Genomic DNA, 14,851 nt, shown 5'->3' on the forward strand with positions numbered 1-14,851 from the left:
GGGGTTAGAAACCTACAGAGCAGCAGAGAGAGAGAGGAGTGAGAAAATGTGAGAGAAACAGCCCTGGAGACATCAAGATCAGAAATGAAGGAGAGGAAGGAGGTGCAGTCCATAGAATATGATGGAGCAGTTATTCACATTGAAGGCCATGGAGTTCCCCACACCACAGTTGGTGGATGCAGCCTTGAAGGAATGTACAGCTCATGGAGAGTCAATGCAGGAGCAGGTTTCCTGGAAAGAGCTGAGGTACCCACGATGGAACAGTCTGGTTTTGAAGGACTGTGCCCTATGGGAAGGACCCTCACTAGAGCAGAAGGAAAGTGTGAGGAGGAAGAAGGAGCAGAGAGGAGACGTAATGGACTGACTGCAACCTCCCATTCTCCATACATCTGTCCCACCTGGGGTAGGAGGAGGTAGAACAGTTAGAGGAGTTGGGAGAAAGGGATTGAAGTTGAACCTGGGATGAAGGTCTGGAGTGGAGGGGAAGGTGTTTTGATTTTGTCTTTCTTTCTCACTATCTTACTGTTTTTCTCCTTTTTTTTAATAGATAATAAACTAAATTAATCTTTTCCAAGTCAAGACTATTTTGCCTGTGACAATGACTGGCAAGTGATCTCCCTGTCTTTATTCATGAGCTTCTTCACCTTATTTTCTCCTTGAGGGGGGAGGCCAGCTGGGTGCGTGTCTGACAGCCAAGCCAAGGTCAATGAGTCAGCTGCAGTTGTGATATTCCATGTATTACAGAAATCATATTCTCCAACTCATTTCACATGCAGAGCAGTAGAGAGTACTCATTTTGTTAATGAGAAGCTCAATACAAGCAGGCAAGGAGCACTTGCAGCCCGTAAGACCAACCGTATCCTAGGCTGCATGGCCAGCAGGTTGAGGGAGGTCCCTTCCAACTGGAAACATTCTATGATTCTGTGATTTCTCGGAGCTGCCCAGTGGGAAATTCAATCAGAGCAGTAAGATCTAGTCACATTGTTAGAAATCTGGCAATCCTAAGAAAAAATATGGTGATAGTATAAAAAGCACAGAAAACCACAGCAAATTATTACAAGAAATGTTAAACTTGACCAGTCTGTACTAAATAACAAACAAGAAAACATAAAATTTGATTCAGAAAAGAAGGTGATGTGAAGTATCATCCCCAGCCATGGATATGGGAACCACCAGCACTGTGCACTGCCTCTCTCTTCCCCCTCCTTACATTCACAGCTGCAGTCAGACTCATCTGCTAGGGCACCCACCCTGCAGCACTGATGGACAGGTTTCCCTGGGGAGAACCAAGAATGGGCTGGCAAATTTATAGGGGTTGGAGTGTTGCAGTTGGACATAGGAGCCCTGGGATGCAGTATACCCCTGTTCCTACACATTGATGCAATGGTCCCTCTGTGTGTTCAGAGGAGAGTGTATGAGACACAGCCCACACGGTCCTGATAGCATGGAGTAGGATTGTTTGAGAAAGAGGTGGTTTTTTGGACCTTACGGAGTTCTTCATTCAAGCAATAGTGATAACTTTTATTATTACAGGGTTTGCAGAAGTGTTGAACTCTGTCCAAATCACACTTGGCATTTTTCCAGCCAGAGGGATTGCTGTTGTGGTTGTACTTTCATTGTAGTTATGGGTATTGTAGAAGCTTGCTAGTTATAAGTCTTTGCTGTTTCCATCTCTTTCTAGTTTCACGTTTATGCAGCTGTAATGAGAACAATAACAAGCCCCTTGAAAAGCTGCAGTTAGGTAGGGACATTCTCTTCACAATTCTGCAGAGTTTATTCTTTGGTTCAGCTGCTACAGGGCATAGGCTTAAAAATACATGACGATACAATGACTGCAAAGCATAATTTCAAACAGACAAGTGAAAGAATGATTTAGCTCTGTGAAATCATTGTTTTTAGGAGAAGAGCGCTAACAACAGTAAGATGAAACTGCAGGTGCTGAATCTGCATTGTTCAGGTGAAATGCCAACAAACCTTAGAGCCATCCAGAGATACCATTGCACTTGTTCAAGATGGGAAAAAGATTCTCACACATTTCAGTGTGAACTGGATTAGACCCGACCATCTCAAATATAACAGGTAATTAACACACCATGCAAAAGAATGAATTTGCAGTATACTGTCCCGTACCATTTAATTAAAAAAATGCACTATGCTTTGAAATTTGTAATTATTCCTTCTTTTTTACTCATTTGAGCATCTGAGTACAAAACTACGTGGATTGTTGGCTGCTTTATTACTAACATTGAAGAACCAGTACAACTCCACTATTCTGATGATCATGCTCTCTTTGGAAACCTGTTTCAAATTAGGTTCCAATCTTCTAACACGACCATTGAAAAAAAATGAGATAGTAAAGCCAAGCATTCACAAGCCTGTAAGATGCTCCAGTTAGGGCTCTTCATGCAATCTCAGCTTGTTCTTCCTTGTGTGTGAGTGTTATAATATCACATTTAATTTTAAGTTAATGACAAGATATTCCAGATTCACAAAAAGAATGGGTGATGCTCTAGGACAAATCTGGTACCTGTGAAGTTAGAGATTGTAGGCTGCTTCATTTAGAGACATAAGTAGACATGCATTGGGTAAGCCAGGGAAAAGCAGGATATCAAGTGATGACCTTAAGACTAGATAGTTGAGTGCTTTTCTGGGAGACTGAACCTTCCTCAGATACAGACTGCTTCTGTGATTCTAGACATTTTTTTATATTTAATCTTTTGTCTTGGCCAATAAGTGAGTCTCATGCTCTGAAAATTTAGGGCCCTGATTTAATTTTTTTTATAATAGCAATTGGCATATATTTTGTATGGATACTCTGGGTTTTCATTTCTCTGCCTCTGCTTATATATTGTAACAGTTGCATTGTGGAGATAACTATAATAATGATTTTGAATTACTTAGCTTTTTCTATTAACAGCAATCCTGAAAGCTCTGTAAAGAAAATGAGATTTCTTTTTAATCCAACATGGGCTGATGTGGGAAAGTAGTGAAAAATGGAAGTACAGTTTCATATTATTAAAGACAATCACAATGTCTGTGCTTTGAAGGAGCAAATTAAAATTGCACAGAGATCCTGAATTCTGTCATCCTACAGATTCTAAATATGTGAATTTAAAATCTTTCCTCTATTTTAATGCCCTAATTCTGAATTTAAATTTTAACTTTCATTCCTAGTGCTCATTTAATCACTTGAACTTCTGGAAAAGTAATAATAAGATGCTATGCTAGGAAGAGTCACAAGTTTGGAATTTGTTTTCTATTATCAAGATATACATGTTAGTTATCACAGTGTCTTTCCTTCTAATTTCTTTTGCCATCCTTCCAAAGCATTTCTGCCATTCAGAATGTTAATTTTCTACCTTCCTAATTCCTTCCTCACTGCCAAAGTCTCTCAATCAACTTACAGTATTTTGTTTTGCTGCGTTACAGAAAAAATCATGTTTCACTTCCAGAGCTGAGAATATTCTCAGATTTAAAACGCATTCAAGCTTTGGCAAGCATACCAAATGGTGCTTTCCCAATTCTAATTAATTTCTGTGTCAGATTCTTCCCTCGTTTAGCCATGTTTCTCAATAAATCCAAACATAAGGGGTCCTAAACATCTAAAATTTAGAAAAAAGATATTGAAAAAGCAGTATGACCACTAACAGTGCTGTATCATCTAAATAGCTAATACCAGCAGCCATGCATGAAGTCATGAGGGATGGCACAAGAGGCTGAAGGAGCTCTGCCTGTTAGGATCCATAGTAGTAGAGAATGCAGGGTCCTGCTAAGCTTCTGTCCCCACAACATGCTGCAAGGAAGAATCCCAACCTGTATCTGCACAATTATTGATCTGCTGATATGCTTGCACCTGTCTTCCCCACCGTCACGCTGCATTAAAAGCATCTTTTAGTTTCACTCTGTAGGAGACAGGTAGTGAAATTTTATACAAGAAACCTTTGCTTTCGGCTTCCTTTGGGACTGCTGACTTATGAAACCATAATGTTGTTCTAACATAATTGGAGTAAAAATATACTTGACAAAGAAGCATTTTTATGTAATGCTGCTACTCCCCTCATCCTGAGCCGCTAGCCAAAAATGAAGTTGTTGGCTACTTATGTAGGAGCAAAAGTAGTTGGCAGTGTGTTTCTTTGTTACTGTTCTCTTTATTTTTAAACATGTACCAAGGTCCATATCTTTGCACTGAGAAAGGGTAAAGAAATAAAAACAGATTATTCATTCCTTTTGAATTTTCCTTCAGTCTAAGCACACCTCTGAAAGCCCATTCATTTGCTTCTAGCTGTGATCATGCCCTAGAGCTAGGGTCAACCTTTCACCTCTGTCAACTTCACTGTTCCACCGTGCTCCTTTACTCAGATGAAGTCCTTCTGCTTTATGCAGTCAGATTTTTGCATTCCAGTAAATAAAACTGATGACAGACATCCTGATTTTGACTGAGAGTTGACAGATTAATCCAGCATATCACATAAATTAGCATAAACTATCTAGAAAATTTCAAAATGTGATATGCCAAGCTTGCATTTATCTTATAGTTAATGTAGAAATCATGGCACTAAAAATAAACTTTACTAGCATGAAGATTTTGCTTTTCTCGTAGTCATTAGATCACAAAGACACCTTACTTCCCAAATAATTTATTACTTTTACATTGCAGTATCACAGAAGTAGTCATTCTTAAAAGCAAGTCAAGTAAGAAAAAAATTTTCCAGAGTAATTAGCCAAGCAGCTATGTCTGAGATGAGTGATTCAATTAGAAATTGAATTATGCAGAGTTTGTTTTTACTGATATGAAAAAAAAACCACCAAAATCCCCAAAAACCAGAAGGATTCAGTCCAGCCTTGGAAGTCTGTGGCTTTAGTTGACATTCCTATCAAGAAAACTTCAGGAGTAAAGGCTTCCTTTCAGGCAAACAAATCTTTTTCTGAGTAATTATTACCGCACTTCAGGTAGCGACTGTTGTAAGCTATGATGCTGCTTGCTAAGTGACGGGCTGCTAGAGACATGGAAGTGGCATTTAGAAATTCTCTGTCTGCAGCGCTGCTTGTTTTTGAAATCAATTAAGGAGCAGTAATAAAGAGCAAGATCGGGATTTTTTTTTTCTGTAGGTACCTGAGAAGGTGAAATGGTGTCAGAAGACATCCCCTTATACTCTGCTTGTGAAATGATTACAGTCCCAGTATTTGCTATCTCTTGAGAAAGTGGTCAGCTCCATTCTAGCAGGGCAGAATTGAGCCTCCCTGCTAGTGCCCCTTCTGCAACAACAGAAGGATACAGAAAAAAAAAAAAAAAAAAAAAAAGAAGAAAATACCCTTTTAAAATATAAAAGTGCAAATATTTTCTTGGATGTTGCAAAATTTGGGCTGCTACTCACGCACTTCATCTCAGTTATTTTAGGCTCCTAACTGAAGTCCTAATTTGTTGCTTAGGGTATTATTTTACAGCAAATGGGAGAGATATCTTTAAAGAGTGACTCAGCCAAGCCAATTGCAGGTGCCTATCTCCACTTGTTGACTGGAGAAGGTTTGTTGGGCAATTCAGTTAAGGCTCCAAAGCTTTTTTTTTTAACATGTTTATTATTTCCAGAGATGTCATAGAGCTGATGGAACTTCATATTGTTCACACAGATGAGTGCATTGTAAGTACAGTCTGCCCACAGATATCAGCCCACACCTCTGCTTGTTATTATTTTGCATAGCAGCACTTTTCTGGGAATATAGGACAGCCTATTCTTGGTCCTGAAGCAATATTACAAAGATTATTATATTATGTTCATAATTTGTAAAAAAATATTAACTAACTATGCTATTCTATGCTATTTCATTCAGTCTCATGGTATGAAGCATTATTCTTTTAGATTATGCACCTCTGTGTGCTAAACTTATTTTGCATAGCAGGTCATATACACAGAAATTAGATACACACAGAATACTGACATTTTGCTTTAAACTAAAGACAGAAACTTCTGTGTAAGATTAGTTATCTAAACTATACTCCAGCATCATGCATTGAACTGAAAATTTAGAAAGTGGCTTGATACTTTCTGACCATCTGTACAGAGACAAATGCACCACTGATACAAGAAGATTCAACTCCATTTCATAAGCATTCCGTTGATTCGCCTGCAAAATACTAAATATAGTCAAGGAATTTCAAAAGGTTGGGACTACCAGCAGAGCAGAATACGAATACATTATCTCATACACTTATAACATACAAAAACTTGAATATTTTACATAATACAGTCATGACACTCCATGATATGTTTATAACTTACTGTGCATAAAAGTTGCCACCAAAAAGTCTTTCTTTGTAGTTGCTGGTCAGTATCATTTTGGATACCATAATATCTCCTTTTATTTTAGGGGAGAAATGGAAGCACAGAGGTATTTCCTGTGCAAATGGGTTCTTCTTTATTCTGAACCTCATGTTATTTTCCTCCTATGGACTATATGACACAGAAACCCTTTGCACAGCTGGAGATTTGCTTGTTGTTCACCATAGTTCTCTTGGCAAGCCGAAAGCCTTAACCACTCTGGTTATTAAGAAAATAATATGAAATAAGAGGCAACACTGTTGTTACAGTAAATCAATGCACGTACACAGAATTGCACATCAACCTTGGTGTGAAACAAGAAGGGCAAGCCACAATCTAAAACTTTCTGTGGTGTGTGTATATGAAGGAACACAAAGAGAACACATTCATCCAAAAGCAATCCAGACTCATCCAAAGAGCAATGGAGAGATGGACAAATTAGCTAGTGACTCACATACAGTTGCTTTGTGACTGTGGCCATTATCAATGAACATGCTGGAAGGTCAAGATTAAGGCAGAATCGATTGCCTGATCCTTCCCAGTATATTGATGGACATAGGTGTGTCTAATAAAAGCATCTCATCTGCCATCCAATTTTGTGTCTCTTCTTGGGGAATTAAATTAGGCAACAAGCTGTCAGAAATAACTATGGCTCAGAAACAGTGTTAAGAAAATGCAGAAACATACATATAGAAACAGGAATAGAAATGGTAATGCCACTTCCAAAGCGCAGTTGAGCTCCTCTTCGTTTTCTGAATCTGTTGCTCATCTGAATCGAGTAATGCTCATAATGACTGAAAGACGTTGTAATACAGTCTGCTGAAATTAGTCCATCTTCATCACAAAATAAATCATCACTGCTCCTGCCACTAACCAGCATCTGTGCTGGCATTTTCAGCAGAAGAGCTGAAGGTACTGCCAGCAGACAGAGACTGAAACCCTTACTGGTCATTTGGTTGTCATTTGGGACAGGCATGAGATGTCTGCAGTAACAGGGAGCATGTAGTGCCTGAGAGCCCACAGCTCCCCACTAACTCCATCTCATGACCACTTATCTGTCCTTACACAGCTTGCATCGCTCAATTACTTGAGCAATGTATGTGTGTGTTTGCCTCATGCTTTGTGAAGTACTAAAGCATTCCTTCACATTTCCTTTCAAATGGATAAAAAAATTAGGTGACCATGCTGAATGACTTACCAGCATATATAAAAAAACTTATTCTCACTTCCACTGCAGTCACTAGGCGTGAAGCCAGTTTCCCGACACTTGTTTCAGGAATGGTTGACTTTCAGCTGGGGTGAACAGAGGTCTTCAAATTCCAGGCCTGTTGATGTGATGTATTTTATAGATTTGATATTCTGCATGCGTGATATTTTAAGAAAGAATAAGACAGAATATAAACTGCTTAGTATATTCCAAATATGTAAGCAGGAATCTTATTCTATTGTTTAAATATGATGGTACCAAGTATGCAATACTGTCATTATTTGTGATCAGTGTTTTGTTCATCCACTTCTTGCGCTTTTGAGATTTAAGATGACTACAGTCTATTTAATCTGCCATTAAATTGGTATTTCTCCCCATAGTAAATTGGTATTTACTATGAAAATTCAAGTGATCACTAATTCAAGTGATCAAATACACTGAAGACGAAATAACGAACTGGTGTCCTCAGGAACAACTAGAGATGGACTTGTGCAGGCTGTCTCTGAGAAGCAGTCTTTGCCAGGGTCACTCCTTAGCAGCTTAGAGTATTCCTTTCTCAAAATAGGTGTTACTAGGCCTTGCTAAAATCAAAATTTAAATGCTCTTTTATGATGCAGCAAAATATGGATAGCAAAGTGCAGTCTATAATAAATACATAATAAAAAAGATCTGTGCATGCTTAGGGAATTTACTTGATTTATCATATTATTTCTGTGGAAAAAAGTAGCTCTTTAATGCAAGAACTAGAGAAATAATTCTTAATTTGCCATGTTTCATCTGCTTGTCAGGGTAAAATTCCTACAGAGACTTAGATCAACACCATCTTTTAGCTCTCAAAAGCAAAATGACTGAGATGTTTCCTAGTGTTATCATTGCAAAAGAAATTATACTACTGAGGTCATGTACAAAGGAGTACAGTGTTGGTATCTTTGTGAGGTTCTCCACCTTTTTGCTTGTTTGCCTTATTTTGACCATCATGTTTTGAAAACAGTCTGCTTTAAAAACACAAGGAGTGTTTTATCTACAACCCAGAAAAAAAAAGCAAAACCAAACCAGTTTGTGAATTAAATACACTTATTCTAGTGAGTCTACAGACCTTTGTCTCCACAGAAAAATACTATGCATTCAAATAAATATAAAAAACCACAAATCTTGTTCTGGAGATAAGAAATCATGTGACGACTTTATAATATTTCTTTTATCCATATCCTTGTCTTTATTTTTACAGTATCAACTCTGTGTTCCCAAAACCAGGTTTCATTTCCACAGGTCCTTCTGAAGTGCACAGTTTCCAGCAGTTAAATATTTAATAAGAAATGTCAAGGCTACAGTGTTAAATGCTGTAACCTGCTACCACCATATTAATATCCCTCTCATCAAGCAACAATTTCAAAAAATTAGATATCTTTTTTCCCTCAAAGCCTTAGCTCGAGGGTCTAAAAGACACAGCAGCATTTGAACTAATTTATTTTTTAATCTGGAGTTTAAAGTGAGAATTGAGACAGTTATCTCACACAGGTCTGTGTTTACATCACAAAAATGATCATCAACTGATAGTTTCTGTTCAGCCCAGGCTGGGGATCAGAACACCTTACAAGCTCTACATCTCAGCTGAAGCACTTCGGCAAGACAAAGTGGAAAAACCTGTAGCTCTACAGACGTTAATACCTCAAGTCACTACAGTTAGGGTTGAACTGATATTGCTTCACTGTTTCCTTTATCAGTCTAATGGGAAAAATAATATGATATTTACCAGTGTTGCAACAGCTATGTCTTACAATAGAAGTTATCTCTGAGTACAGGTGTGTGTCAGTAAAAAGGGAGAAGTAAGAAGCAGTAAGTATATTAGTTTGTGATAAGACCCTCTGATGGACATGTAGTGACAGGACAAGGGGAAGTGGCTTTATACTGAAAGAGAGTAGGTTTTGAATAGATATTAGGAAGAATCTTTTTACTGTGAGGGTGGTGAGGCACTGGAACAGGTTGCCCAGAGAAGTCTTGGATGTCCCACTTCTGGAAGTGCTCAAGGCCAAGTGGATGGAGTTTTGAGCAACCTAATGGGAGGTGGCCCTGCCCAAGGGAGGGAGGTTAGAACTCAATGAGTTTTAAAGGTCCCTTCCAACCCAAACCGTTCTATGACTGTACTATTGCTCAGCTTACTCAAAACTAGCCTTTCTACACAATGGGAATTATTACAGTAGAAATATACTGCATCATGCTCATATGTGTGCAGCCTTCTCAAACTCAGGAAGCTCTGTGGGCAGGTTTGGTGGTTTGCTTTCATATAAAGAAAACAAAATTACTTTTAGTTTTCAGCAGCTGCTGCAACACTAGTCTCTCTGTCTTCTTTCAGCATTGAAGACTAATGTTTTGGTTTTGTTTGTTGACTTGGTACCTGATATTCAGATTTACATTTTGTTCCTTTCTTTGTGCTGCATGAGAGAGCTCTCAAAGCACTGAGATAAAAGGATAGCACCGTGTCCTTATAGGGAGCAGATTTCTACTCGTGAGAAAGTTTCCACACACTGGCCATTAAGTATGTAAAGCAGATAGACACAGTGGTGCCTCTTCATACACGACATTTTCTATTCTGATCGTGTGGCAGATGTACATCTTGGTCAGACAGGCTGAGGGGGAGGTCATGCTCGGGATTTGATGAAGTAACAATTCATGCATAGCCACTAATTCTAAATCTGTAATTGTGAAGTTTTACATAGCGTTTACCAGGGCATGAGGCTGAGATGAGAATACTTGTTTTCTTCCTTATGATGAGCATCCTGGCCCTCTTATTTCAAGCTATCTTGCAGCCTTTGGGGAAGGATTTACGTTGTCTAAAACCACTGATGCTGCAGGCGTATGAGGATAGCATCTCATTCAGTTAGGAAGCTCAATGAAGTCAGAGAAAGGTCATAATGCTTTCAACCCTGCATACTACTCCTGCAATCTTCTTTCAGACTAACACAGCTCCTATGTGTTTGTATATGTACCTGATGTATCCCAGGCTCATTAGAGCTGTTACATATGTACAGATGGAACTTCGATGCATGCGCTGCAAAATCAATTTTCAAAATGAGTTTTACTTCCAGTTCATACGCAAATCAGTTGCACAGTGGGTCCCATAAGCTATAAACCTCTCATGCTGTGCCTATACACTAGAGCACTTGAGAAGTGGCTGTGTGTCCTGGATTTGTTGATGCACAGCCACTGAGATACTTAGGAATCCTTGAAAAGTGGCAAAATCCCCCAGTAGTTCAGAAGGCTATTCATAAAAGCAGCCACCTACTGCTAAAATTGGTAAAGCAAGAGTGTGCACACTGCGTTGCAGACTAGTTTTCCATTGTGGTCACGATGCCAGTTCAGTCAGTTCAGCCAGATTGCAGTGTAACTGGGGTGTGATGACCATTCACATTACAAATAAATTTAGGTTCTTAGATTATTTCAGGGATCTCAGAAACTATTTAGACAGTGTATGAGCTAAGCTGTGAATAGAAAGTCTGAGGGGATATATTGGACTGGAAAGCCATGTCAGAAATTATGAGCATAGTGTAACTAATCTTCTACTGATATCTCTGACCTCTCTGGGAGGGATTCTCCGTTCTGTGCCAAATTGACCTGCACTTAACTTCATATGTATTAAATGCCTTTTCATTGTGTTTCCCTGACTGTCTAATCAATTGAGCAGAGCAACTGACCATGGAAAAAGAACTCCTTCCCTTGCTCTTACACCCAATATTTCCTTTTTGTCTTCTGGAGAAATGTTATGTTATAAGACTAAAAAATCCCATCCAAGAGGAAGAATAGTCATCAGTAGAGTTCCCAAGCACTGCAACATAAAGAGGAATTAGAACTGCCAAAGCATGCCAAGACGAATAGTAAAAGGAACCCAAAGTTACATAAATTTCAGATTAAGTCAAAACCACACAGAGGTTTTTAACAAAAAAATTTGAATTTTATTTTAAAATAGCCCATTCAATACAAAATACTGCAATACAGCAAATGAAAGTATATCCACAGAGGAAGTGAATCCACTTATTTTGAAGTAAATGAGAGTAAAATTGGGGCCCCAGTATTTTGGAAAGAAAATTGAGGAATAAGATAATCCTTTAGGCAAGAAACTGAAGTGTGGGTTAGCCTAAGAATGCTGTAACAGATAGAAAGAAAAGCTTTGAGCTTTGAGACAGACTCACACCAGCCTTTCATCTGCTGCCCAGTCACTCTGTGTTTTCCATCTATGGCATAGTAGTTGTTATCCCATAACATGACTGTATGTTTGACTAAGCGTAAAATAAAACTGAATCACCACATAAGAGATAATTTGGTATTAGATGCAACTCTGCCAGCAGCTCTTGCTCACATTTGTCAAAATTTCGTTTCATGTGCTTCATACAGTTGTGTCCATACAAGATGTTGGCCATACAGATGTAGGCAACAGAAAGTTTGCCATGACTTCAAAGGAGTCAGGATTTCCCCCATATTCATCACAGTATATTCAGCATAACAGCAAAAGTGAGGATATTTTAAAACTCATTTAATACGTGCAAGGAGTATTAGGCAAGTAGTCAAAGATGAATCCATTCAATGCCTCATCTTTGCCAACACATATTTATCCTAAAAAAAGTACACTCTTTGGCTTAGTTTACTTCCTAAGATACACATACTTATCAATTTTAGGCAAATGAGTGGTAAATTTCCACTGGCTTACAGTCTTGTAAGTGGGCAGATTAAAACTATCTGCCTGAAATCCAGCTCCCTTGGAATCAATACGAAAACTTCGATGGATGTTGCATAGTGCCAGGATTTCCTGTTGCCTCAGAGACAGTATCTGAACATACTGGGCCTATTGGTTGTGACTGTTGACTGGAAGACAGTCAGAGTTTTTACGACCTTCAGCAAATGTTTACATTCTATGAATGCAGAAGACCCAGTATAATTTCCTTTAGGAATCTAGAACTAGTATTTTCCTTAGTAGATAAGTCACGAGTCACTTCGGCTCTGTATTTGACTGTGGCTAGTACTGCATACTTGCAGAAAAAATGTTAGGAAAAATCATGGATATAATATAACTTTTCTTTTCATAGTATGTCCCACCATGATGTTCTGTTCATTTGCAATAAAGAAACTTTCAGAGGTCTTGGTTTCAGCTAGACAATTGTGTTTAATGTTAATCAAATCAAATTTTAGAATATATAATTTTAACAGAATCACAGAAATGTTGACTAGAAGGGACTTACAGAAGTTGACAGGTTTATCCTCCCACTCAATGCAGAACTATAAATGTCTTATCTTTAAATCCTCCCTCCCTCATTAGACAATTTAAGACAGCAATTGTATTATTCTCTTGGCTATCTCTTCAGGTTGAACAAACTCCCTCAGGCTTTGTACATCACATGCTCCTACCCCATCACCATGTCAGTGGATCATATTCAACTTTGCATCCACTGTGACCCCCACCAGTGCTCCTACTCAGCCAGTTAATTCTCAGTGCATTGGCTTATCCTGCTCCAGGTGAACAACTTTAGTAAATCTAATGGTATATTTTTCTATATTTGACCTTGTGCTTCATGAAAGAGATATTGGAGCTTTTCCCCAAACATATAAGTGTGTGAATGCCAAACAACCATGAAAAAGATGAATAGCAAGTACCCTTTTTTGGAAAAATCTGGTGTGGCTTTTAAGTCACCACCATCTCCATAGCTGTTTTCTATTGTCCTTCTTCTGTAGATCACCAAGCAAAAGCAGCATCAGTACACAGGTCATGTTGCCATGTTAGGTTAAGCTTGAGACAGGGCAATGCCATCATACAGAAGTGGAAAAGAAATGGTCACATACTCCCTCTGTGAGCTGAGCTGTAAGGACTGTAAGTCCTTGAACTGTAAGACTAGCATGTGAGAAGTGAAGATAGAAAAGAACAGGCAGGGAAGGTGTTGTTTATATTGGCTGAAAGAATTGGACGACTATCTAAGGCAAAAAGAAGGTATTTTATTTTAATTAAGACTCTTAGCAGAATATGCCAGATTGTGAAATAGTAAACCTGATGATATTGATATGTTTTGTGGTTACAAGTAGCAGGTTTTTTGTCTCGAAAATGGAATATCACTTCAAAGATATATTGATAGAAGTGATCAGTTACTGTGAAGAAAAGCATTAGCAACAATAGTGCTATGTGACCACATTACCACGGGCACTACTGCCTTACGTTCAGGTGTGACCTTTATCATTTACAAGCCTGTGTGTAGTCAGCCTGCCAGAACCCCTTAAATTTTTTTCTTAATTTTATACAACAGCTTGTAAAAAATGAATATGCACTCACTTACAGAATTAGGCTCTGATTTGGAATACAGGCTCATTAGAGCAGCATGAAGAAATGCATTTTTTTTTCCAGTAGAAGATTTTAATATTTCAAAATTTGGAATGAAACCAAGGAGTGTTGAGTCTTTTCATGGTATGCTGCCTCAGCTCTGGGGAAGTCTGTCAGCCTCACCCCCCGCATGTCTGGGCAATTGGGATTGCCAAGAAGCCATAAACTGGAGGTCCCTTCCTTCCCAGCTCTCAGCACTCTGTCAGTCCCAAAGCAAAGCAGTCTGTAAGCCCAAGATCGCTTAGAACCAGCCAGAAGGGCTGTTAAGGAGAGAAATGGCAGGCTCATTTGTCTTGGAAACCTGCCTGGATTCCATTGGAAATTGGTCAAAAATGGAAATTCTTTTGTGGAACATTTTGATTTCAGTGAATGGCATATCCTGACGAGAAAATGTTTCATCAGAAATTTTCTAGCCAGAGTGTTCTCTGTTGGAAGTAGATAAAGCTATTTTTTTTACGGATTTTTTTTTTTTTTGCACTCCCACATGGTTTTGTAGGATCAGATTAATGAGCAAAGCACTCTGAACATTCAGTGGCATTTGATTCTGAGGTTTTGCTCCAGGAATCCCTCCCTCTGGCTGAAATCTAAGTTCTAGCTCCATCATTCAGGCTCCAATTAGAGAAATTGTTATCAAGTGAAGCTGATACCAAAAGATAATTAATTGCTCTCTACTGACACATTTCTTATATGCCCATAAATGCTCTTAAATTCAGAACAATTAATTGAACTAGAGGCCTCCCTCTGATTAAAGATAGACATTAATACCAGATTAGTCCTAAATACAGGAAGGGGATATTACCTACGGAAATCCTGGTATATCTTTCTGTAAGCAGTTTCTGTTCATTTAGACAGCTTCTAATAGTGCTACAAGAAATAAAATCCTGTAGCACCAAAATCAGGTTCATAAAGTGTAGGATTTTCTGGTTATTTAAATTTAAAATGGTAGTAGGTAAATAGCAATCACTCTGT

The 14,851-nt window shown here is 38.5% G+C and overlaps 1 long non-coding RNA gene across 2 annotated transcripts; it reads right to left on the reverse strand.

Moving 5' to 3' along the window:
- Positions 1-1,535: 1,535 nt before the first annotated feature.
- Positions 1,536-10,311, reverse strand: LOC113987769. 2 transcript variants are annotated; one of them, XR_005564370.1, is made up of 3 exons: positions 10,249-10,311; positions 7,516-7,676; positions 1,536-1,697 (listed from the first exon to the last, which is right to left on the reverse strand). It is a non-coding gene; the product is annotated as an uncharacterized LOC113987769 (long non-coding RNA). The 2 variants fall into 2 exon arrangements; XR_003540655.2 differs by lacking the exons at positions 7,516-7,676; positions 10,249-10,311 and adding exons at positions 5,114-5,256; positions 5,380-5,467.
- Between the last annotated feature and the right edge of the window lie 4,540 nt (positions 10,312-14,851).

Source organism: Pipra filicauda, unplaced genomic scaffold (assembly GCF_003945595.2).
Source record: "Pipra filicauda isolate LSUMZ 115617 unplaced genomic scaffold, ASM394559v2 scaffold113_size4260070_pilon, whole genome shotgun sequence".
NCBI classification, from domain to species: Eukaryota; Metazoa; Chordata; class Aves; order Passeriformes; family Pipridae; genus Pipra; species Pipra filicauda.